The following is a 9,453-nucleotide window of genomic DNA, read 5'->3' on the forward strand; positions in this document are numbered from 1 at the left end:
TGAAAATCTGGTGCCCAGGCTACTTGTACCTGTAATGTAACTATAAAAAAATTTGGAGAGATTTCGTTAAAGAATTTTCAGACGCTGAAGTTGTCCAAATTTTACTTCTAAGAGCTCTGAGGGACTACCTTCATTAGTATATTGGCATAGGCTTTAAGCGAACTCAATACTTTACACCATTATTTACATAAACACCCTGAATAAGTTATTATTATAAAATATCAAGGCTATCCTATTTCTACTTCATTTACATTGCAATTGTTTAAATGCTTATGACTTTTCACATGTTTTTATAGTTCATTACTTTCAAAAGAACTCATAAAAGCTAGTCATTGTTCCAGTTTTAATATATTTTCCTAACCACAAAATAGGAAATTTATCAGAAAACATATTTAATTCGTAATAAAAAACAATAACTACCATAGTGAAAAACAGAATTTTAGTAAAATTCTGAGAATCCGAATTACCGATGTTCAGCGCAATGAGTCTTGAATTTATTATGTTCTATACCTTTCATTATTATAATTGTTTTTGAAAAAAAGAAACTTTCTTTCAGTGTTTATATTATTATGTATTTAGATAGGTAATTTCAGTATAATTACAATTAAAAGTGTTCTACTTCCCCTTGCAGCGCGAGACAAAATATAAGAGAAGGTTATACCGGAAAAGTAAGAATACAGGATACGTGCATTTAACATTGAGTAAATTGTTATCTCGATAATTTATATTAAAATTAAATAAATGTAATTGACTACTGTGTTAGTTGTAACCGTAATTAGATTCTCTTATTGCTTTCCACAAATCTCGAGAAGCAGAAAGTACTAGAAATTTCACGCCATCTGTTGAAAGTTGTAAAAGGCCTTAGAAAGAGCGTCTGAGTTTAGTTGCTTACTTATTGTTGTTGCAAGCTGTTTAGTTCCGCGTGAACTAAGATATTCGTACGCTTTGCATTGCTTTGTGCTTTAACATTTATAGTAGTTTGAAGTATTATACAGTATTTCTCCTTCCTTCTTTGCATGCCTTCGTAGTGTAGTGGTCTGCACGCTGGGTGCGTATTCCAGGGGGTCCGTGGTTCGATTCCCGGTGAGGGCGTTGCTCATTTTTCATTCGTCTTGCTTTAAATAAATACCTAATGTCTCTATGGTGGTGCCCGAACTAAAAGCTGGTGAATAATGAATCTTCACCACCAGGATTTGAGCGATTGCGTCTTCTAAAAACACCAGTCTCTTTCCTTCTTTGCATGCCTTCGTAGTGTAGTGGTCTGCACGCTGGGCGCGTATTCCAGAGGTCCGTGGTTGGATTCTCGGTGAGGGCATTACTCATTTTTTACATCACCTGCTTCCAAAAAAAAAATCCTAATGTCTTTACAGTATGATTATTGTTTATACTGTGTGATATTGTGAACTTTATCTCAAGGAACTATTATGAACTATTAAATTATGACTGTTGGCATACAATTATTATACCTGTTATAACTACTATAATTATATCTAATAGATATTGTTGCGTGCGTACGGGTTCGTTTGAATTGAATGCACAAGTCCGATGAAAAATGAAAAAAATTATTATTATCACAACAAAAATGCTTAATTTTCCTCAGATATTCTTTCCTTATTATAATATCTCACAGTAGTTATCTTTTAACTACTCAAACGTTCAACAGAAGTTAATTCAAAACACCTAAAGAAAGCTAATCCGCGAATTCGCTACAGTCAACAAGAGCAGTTTTCTCAACAAACTCTTAAAACAACAACAAACTAACTAACAACAATAACGAATTGAGAGGTTTTCATGCCGCTTATATAAGCTTTTTAAATGCGCGAGAATTTTCTGGAACTTTCTCGAAAGAGATATTTATTTATTAAATGTTAAATGCTGTTGTATTTTTAATCTTCCGGCTTAGCTTTCTTTTAATATTCGTCACGCGCTGCACTGCACGGGGAATAAAACAATTTTATTTATAATTCAACTAACATTAGCTATTCAAATACCAAATCCGTAACAATATGATATCAATCATTATGTCAATATACTATTATGTACTATTTTAAATACTAACTTTAAAAATAAACCGAAGTGTAGTGGGACTATACCTACGTTACTTATAGTAAACATTGGGGGTCCTACTACACTTGAACCTGAACAATTGTACGAATATCTCTGAGAAAAATTCCAGCGTTCTGATATATTACTTTTGATACGAATAAATTTTATTAACCTGTTATCGGACTTGTGCATTCAATCTACGACAAACCCGTACGCACGCAACAATATTTTCTTTGTAAATAATTAAAAATTTAATGATAGAAAGACAGGAGAAAAGAAATGATTGACGGGAATGTGATTCTGCCCTTATTAATGTAATTATGATTATTATTATTAAGAGTTTTCTGGTTTTCACTGTCAAAGCTATGTGATATTTTACAAGGAAAGCTTGCGCTGAAAATACAAATATGAGGAGAAACTTAGATCACTTTACTTCTCACCATAGTTTTTTTTCGTGAAATGTCTGATCCTAATTTGCGATCTGAAACATCTGTTTAAAGCGTGCTCGCATTTTTCCTTTTTCAAAATGCATTTTCGAAATGCAACTTATCTGTCAACAGTCCATGAGTAATTTACTTAGTCATTTGTGCGTGCTTGGCAGGCTGTGTCAGCCATCAACCCTTCCACTTCCCCCATCTCTACCTTCTCCCCCCTCTGCAAATACGGGGAATTTTTGTTTTCAACACTGACATTTGGCACTGAAAAGAATACCTTTATCTGAATTGGTTTGCAGTGTTGCTTTTAACTGTTCAAATTTTGGGCAAGCTGTGATCAATGACAGCCGAAGTCGTGTAAAATATCTCACTGGGAAGCAATGCCTAAACTATTTCCACAGTACAGATCAGTGAGGTATCGTGAATATTTGCTTGTTTTAGCCTATAGTGTATCCTTTCTTCATTTGCTTTTTTGGGTTATCATTTTTCACGAAATGTTTGCTTTTGAATATTATTTGAACTATTAATTTTAAGCTTTAAAAACGTTTCCTTTTCTTGTTGACAATTCTTGCCTTCATCGTTGTGAGAAACGGGGAAAGAAAATAAATTCAGCAATTAGTAAAACAGATTACATAAATACTTTAAACTTGTTTATTTAGTTCTGAAAGTAAGGTGTTACTTTAGACAGGCGAACCAATTAAGATATTGGAGTTGAGATTTGAAGTCCTGTTTCCAAGCAATTACCATCATAGATCTTTTTTGTGAATTCTTCAAAAAGGAAGGATGTGTGTCTGACCTGTGTGATTTAGGTTCAGCGTTAGGCTTAACGAAGATTACTTGAAGATCCTATCCAAGAAGTTGTTACGTATAGCAGCTACTTGGTAAGATTAATATATACATATCATGGAAAAATCTGAAAGCTTTCAGATTTTATATTAGGCCCACAGGTTTTTATATTACGCTTTTTTAAGGTTTTGTGTCTTACCTTTATTTATTAAATATATTTAATAAATAAAGGTAACATGTTCTTCACACTTAAACCATAAAATTAAATTCAGCAGCAGTATCGCAAAATAATTTAAAAAGAACATATCTTTAGAATTTCCGATGCACAGTTTCGCGCGCTGGAGATAATTTTTTTTTTTCCCCCACTTCCCGTCCAGTATTACCACATTGCTCACTTTGAAATCGTTCAGTTTCTTAATCAAATATTCATTAAAGTCTTACAAAATATGAAATAGATAATAAAACAAATTCCAAGTCGACATGCCCATATTTGGGTGGAGAATTACGTTAGTCAAAATTTGATGGTTCTAGGTACCTTTTTTTTTATCACAGTGCCAGAAACATACATACATTTATGCAGATTCTTCATTATTTAATTTCTTTAAATATAATACAGGGCGATAATATTTGGTGGCAACAATCTGAAACCCGATTCAGCCGTTTATAGTGATTCAACGCAAAATCCCGTTTCAAGACTAATAGCCCTTCTGGGATAACGCTCCTCTGGGCTAACACTGATGTGCACACCACATTACTTGCTTCTATGGCTTATTAAATTATACATATTTTTGCTGCTCTTCATTTAAACTTATATCCTCGAATTATTAATTAATTATGAACCGAGCTCTCAAGGTACGTTGAAAATGACATCAAAAATTGCATTTTTGAAATTTTATACCCCAGGGTATTTTTGTGGTACGGGAGTTGAACTTCTAATTTTATGTTTCCATAGCGTGTATAAAACTTTCCTAAATATAAGTATATTAACCGGGTGACCGCACTAAAAGTTACATTTCGTTATTTATCGAAAGTACCTGTATAAGATATTTCTCCCGCCTTCTTAGCATGCCTTCGTAGTGCAGTGGTCAGCACGCTCGGCACGTATTCGAGAAATCCGTGGTTCGAGTCCCGGGGGAGGGCATTGCTCATTTTTCATGTCTCCTGCTTCCAAAATACTTAATGTCTCTACAGCTTGAAGTATATGACTGAGACAACGATTGCGAAAATAAAGCCAGTGTAAGAGGGCGGGTATATACAATGGCTGCCAAAAGTGTTCTTTAAGAATTTGTAGAAGAAACGCTGTAGCCCGGAATCAAATATGAATATAAAGCCCAATATTTTTTCATATCATATCCATGCGATTTTGAATGAAACCAAACTGTTCTTTTTTTAATACTGACCTGTTTTCTTTTTCGGAAATTGAAAATGTAAGGAGTCATAGATAAAACACGCCACAAAAGTGATCGTACACTTAAACTTTTTCGTAAAAGCATTTCATAAATAAAATTATAGTCTGACACTTTTTTTTCCATTTTGATGACGTTTAAAAATTTGTTTGACTTTATTCTTTGTTTGCTTACTTCGTTATAATTTAATGAATATTTAAAACTTTATCTTAATGGTAAGAAAACAACAAATATCACTCGAAAACTGATCATTTTTTATCATAAGGGTGGATGATTGATCCGGGATCTCGCTAAATTCGTAATTTTATCCCATTATACGATGCAGCAAGTGATAAAATGCTTTAAAGATGAAGAAAATCGGATCGAAAATGAAGTAAGAAGATGTCGTCTGGCAACGTTAATTTAACGTGATCAGAGATTTATGGTTAGAAAATTTGCGAAAAATCCACTTTTGAATGCTGTAAAGATTTCTACAGAATTTACTGAAAATTTTTGTTCTTCAGTTTCACCTGAAACTCTTCGATGAGTACTCAGATCAGCTGGATTACATGGGTGCTCTGATGGAAGAAAAGTTTTTGTAAGTGCCAAAAATAGAAAGCTTATTCTTTCCTTCGCAAAATCAGTGATAAATAAGCTCGAAGCGTATTGGAACCATGTCTTAATTGCAGATGAAAGCGAATTTAAAATTTTGGGTTCCGATGGGCGTATAATTCCTCAAGGAAAATGAGGAATTTAATCCCAAGACCCATGTTTGGTACAGTAAAGTATGGCGGTGAAGGTGTTCTTGTGTGGCGGTGCATGTCAGCATCAGGTTTAGGTAATTATGTATTTACTGATGGCGTCATGAACCATGATGTTTATTTAAATATTTGAAAAAATAACTTAAAATTATCCTCCCAAAATCTACGTATTGGAAACAACTTTTTCAATTCTTTTTATCAGGATAATGATCCTAAGCATATGCCCTCAAATGCCTGAAGTTCTAAAAACACCATCTCACTCATTATATGTAAACCCGATAGAACGCATCGGAAGAGAATTACAGGTTAAAGTACGAAGACACTGTAGAGACTTTAGGTAATTTTTGAAAGCAGGAGAGATGAAAAATGAGCAATGCCCTCGCCGGGACTCGAACCACGGACCTCTCGAATACGCGTCGAGCGTGCTGACCACTACACCACGAAGGCATGCTAAGAAGGCGGGAGAAATACCTTACATACTCCCTTTTAAAGGGCGACTGGCGAGTATGGGAGTCAATCGCCCAATCCTGGTGGTGAAGAAGAATCATTCACCACCTTTTAGTTCGGGCGCCACTGTAGAGACATTATAGAATTTTCGAAACAAGGAAATCGAAGAAATGAGCAATGCCCTCGCGGGGACTCGAACCACGGATCTCTCGAATTTGCGTCGAGCGTGCTGACCACTACACCACGAAGGCAAGCTAAGAAGGCGGGAGAATACGTTATAATACAGCATAAAACATAAACAGAACTAAAAACAGGAATGATGAAAGAATGGAGGAATATTGATGCAAATATTAACTCTCCCCCTAAAACACTCGTGAACTCTGCGCCCAGACATTTTTGAAAGCTGTCATAAGTGCTACAGGATATCCTACGTCCTACAATATATCAACTAACAGAAATACTACAAAATTTACTAATATGTACGGATTTCTTGAAAGTGTACGAAGACTTTTGTGGGGTAACTTTTTTGTTATTGAATTTTTTTTTTCAAAAATAAAGTTTTACTATGCTCATAAAATGACTTATCCGTTTCTGCTGAGAGAAATTTATAGATATTATTAAAAAAATTCTCAATCTCAAATATTAATTTTTATTAATGAATAAAGCAATATTTCTCCGAAACTCGTAAGTGTACGAACACTTTTGTGAGACACTGTATTTATCTAATAGGATGACTTGGAGAAAGATGCAATGGACTCGCGATGGTTATTTACGTCGTAATAACTTGGAGGAACTTTAGTGCGTAGTTAGAAAGATGACACACGAAGACAGACGTAGTCTCGAATTCCACACATAATTTTCTTCCTTGATAATTACATCTTAGGGCATATACTCTTTTTCATCGCACATCATCACTCTGGGTGCGCTATGCACCCCCCCCAATTTTGTACAGATTATATATGCAGATTAACTAAAGGCATAAAAACTTTAACCGGAAGATAAGAACAACATACTACAATAATTCTTAAAGCAAAATCTTTTCAATTTACTAATATATAAGAATAAAAAAATCTTATGTGTACACCACATGACTTCCTTGTACGGAGTATTAAATTATACGCATTTTTTCTTGCATTTCATTTAAACTTATTAGATTGAATTAAATCTACGTCGCCGACAGCGCATAAACCACAATAGAATAAATGCATTCTTTAAAATTCACTCTAGTATTTGTTTACCATAGCGACACTCTGGCGCTAGATTCACTTAACAGTATAATATTTCGTTCATATTATAACTCATAGTGCATAAAATTTACATGATTTAAAGAACAGAATTATCTAATCGTTACCACATGTTCTATTCAAATACCATAACAAAGCTAGAACGATGTATAAAAGAAATTAAGCAAACAAAACGAAAAAGAAACAGTTTTTCACAGACGATTGAGTATTTCTCATTCAATTAATTCAGTTTTCATTTCGCGACAAGGCAAAAATACATAAAAACTCAAAATATCTGTATTAAAAATTACGAAGTAAATTTTAAATACTTATTTCCTCGAAAAAATTCCAGAAAGGATTAAGCATGATTTAATTCTCAATAATAAATGAAGGCGTTATTTTTGAGTTGCGAAGCTTGGTCTCTCTAGATTGGCAACAAATCTACAATTCTGCTGTTTCAAATGTAAACAAATATGTCCGCCATGTTATTTAAAACTTAACCGCACTTAAACAGCTTTTAAATTGTTGATAATTGTACAAATATTGCTTCCAGAATTACGAAAGGCATAAAAACTTTAACCGGAAAATAAAAACAACATAATTCAATCATTTTTAAAGCAAAAAATGTACAATTTACAAACATATAAGAGTAAAGAAACTGAGATCACTGAGCCGGGTAACAGAGTGGATATATGTATAAATATATTTATATACGTTTGGCGCTGCCGATTGAAACCAAAATACGAGGTGCACATCTACATGTTATAATAATCTTATATACAAAATTTCAACGTTCTGAGGCTACTCGTTTTTGAGTTATGCGAGATACGTACGTACGTACGTTCGTACGCACGTACGTACATACGTTCGTACAGACGCTACGAAAAATTCTCTTCAGAATTCATTTTAAAGCAGTTTTTTAGTTTTTGGGGAGGGAAAAAAGTCTTTTATTCTGTCCTTACGTATAGATATCACGCAAAAACATCGTTAAATTGCATTCGAAAGCGGTCAAAGTCGATATTTTCGTTGAAATATGCTGCCTAAAGATTTTCGCGATAACAATACTTCCTTTTTACTTCGTACAAGGAAGTAAAAAACTGAGTTAACCGAAGAGTAGGTGTGTATGTAAATACATATACATATATTTACATACAGTGGAACCTCGAGATACGAGCACCTCTATATACGAGAAATTCGAGATACGAGGAAAGTATGAGCGAAACATTTGTCTCTAAAAAGCATTGGTTCGAGTAACGAGCAATGAACCAAGCTGTTGGTATGCGTGGCGCCATTTTCCTATCCGGGCTCGACTCGAGGAATCCCCTCATCAGATCACTCCGCGATCTTTGATCTACATGTTTGTGCGCTTGTGAATCAATTATTTATTACATTTAATGCGAAAATAATTATTTCACGATGCCTCCCAAGAGGATTGTTGCCTCAGATAGTACCGAAAAGAAAAATAAGGAAGCCATGGCCGTTGAAATTAAGAAAGAAATCATAGATAAACATAAGCATGGTGTAAAAATGACATAATTGGCGAAGAGTTACGACCTTTCGACATCGACGATCTGCACTATTCTGAAGAAGCAGGAAAAGAAATTAAGAAACTTGATGTAGCCAAAAGAGTTACCGTTTCTTCCAAGCACTTTCCAAAACTAGAAGATGTTGAGAAGCTGTTTTTAGTTTGGATTAACGAGAAGCAGTTAAAAGGTCGGTGTCGGAAGTTATCATAAAGGTAAACAACGGCTATATTATTTACCAGTGTTATTTATCAGAAAAATTTATTTTTATGTTGATATGTTTGGGGGTGTGGAACGGATTAACTGGATTTCCATTATTTTCAGTCGGGAAGTTTGTTTCTAGATTCGAGATATTCGACATACGAGCTCAATGCTGGAACGATTTAAACTCGTATTGCTTCCACTGTACTTTTGGTGCTGTTGATTACAACAAAAAAATAAGGTGCACGACTACGTCTTATAGCAATTCTATATACAAAATTTCAGCGTTCTGAGGCTACTCGTTTTTAAGGTATATGAGATACATACGTACGTTCATACGTACGTACAAACGTCACGAAAAAAGTCTCTTCTGAATCTATTTCTAATCAATTTTATAATCCGTTTTGGGAAAAAGATTCTTTTATTCTGTTCTTACTTATAGATGTCACGCAAAAACATCGTTAAATTGCATTCGATAGCGGATAAAATGGATATTTTCGTACCTGGAATTTTTCGTAATTAAAATACTTCTTTTACTTCGTACAAGGAAGTCTTACAAATATTATGAAAAGTGTTTACAATGTGACACTCAATTGCTTTCAGAAAATTTAACTGCGAAACAAAAACATGAAGCCTCGTGTGTTTGG

General features: G+C 34.1%; 2 non-coding genes across 2 annotated transcripts; both read right to left on the reverse strand.

The window, feature by feature from the left end:
* Positions 1-5,786: 5,786 nt before the first annotated feature.
* TRNAT-CGU (transfer RNA threonine (anticodon CGU)) lies at positions 5,787-5,859 on the reverse strand. The gene has a single exon. It is a non-coding gene; the product is annotated as a tRNA-Thr (tRNA).
* Positions 5,860-6,037: 178 nt separating this feature from the next.
* TRNAL-CAA (transfer RNA leucine (anticodon CAA)) lies at positions 6,038-6,110 on the reverse strand. Its single transcript has one exon. It is a non-coding gene; the product is annotated as a tRNA-Leu (tRNA).
* Between the last annotated feature and the right edge of the window lie 3,343 nt (positions 6,111-9,453).

The sequence above is a fragment of the Stegodyphus dumicola genome, chromosome 5, assembly GCF_044657685.1.
Source record: "Stegodyphus dumicola isolate Sdum_Otavi_A_Nest chromosome 5, ASM4465768v1".
NCBI classification, from domain to species: domain Eukaryota; kingdom Metazoa; phylum Arthropoda; class Arachnida; order Araneae; family Eresidae; genus Stegodyphus; species Stegodyphus dumicola.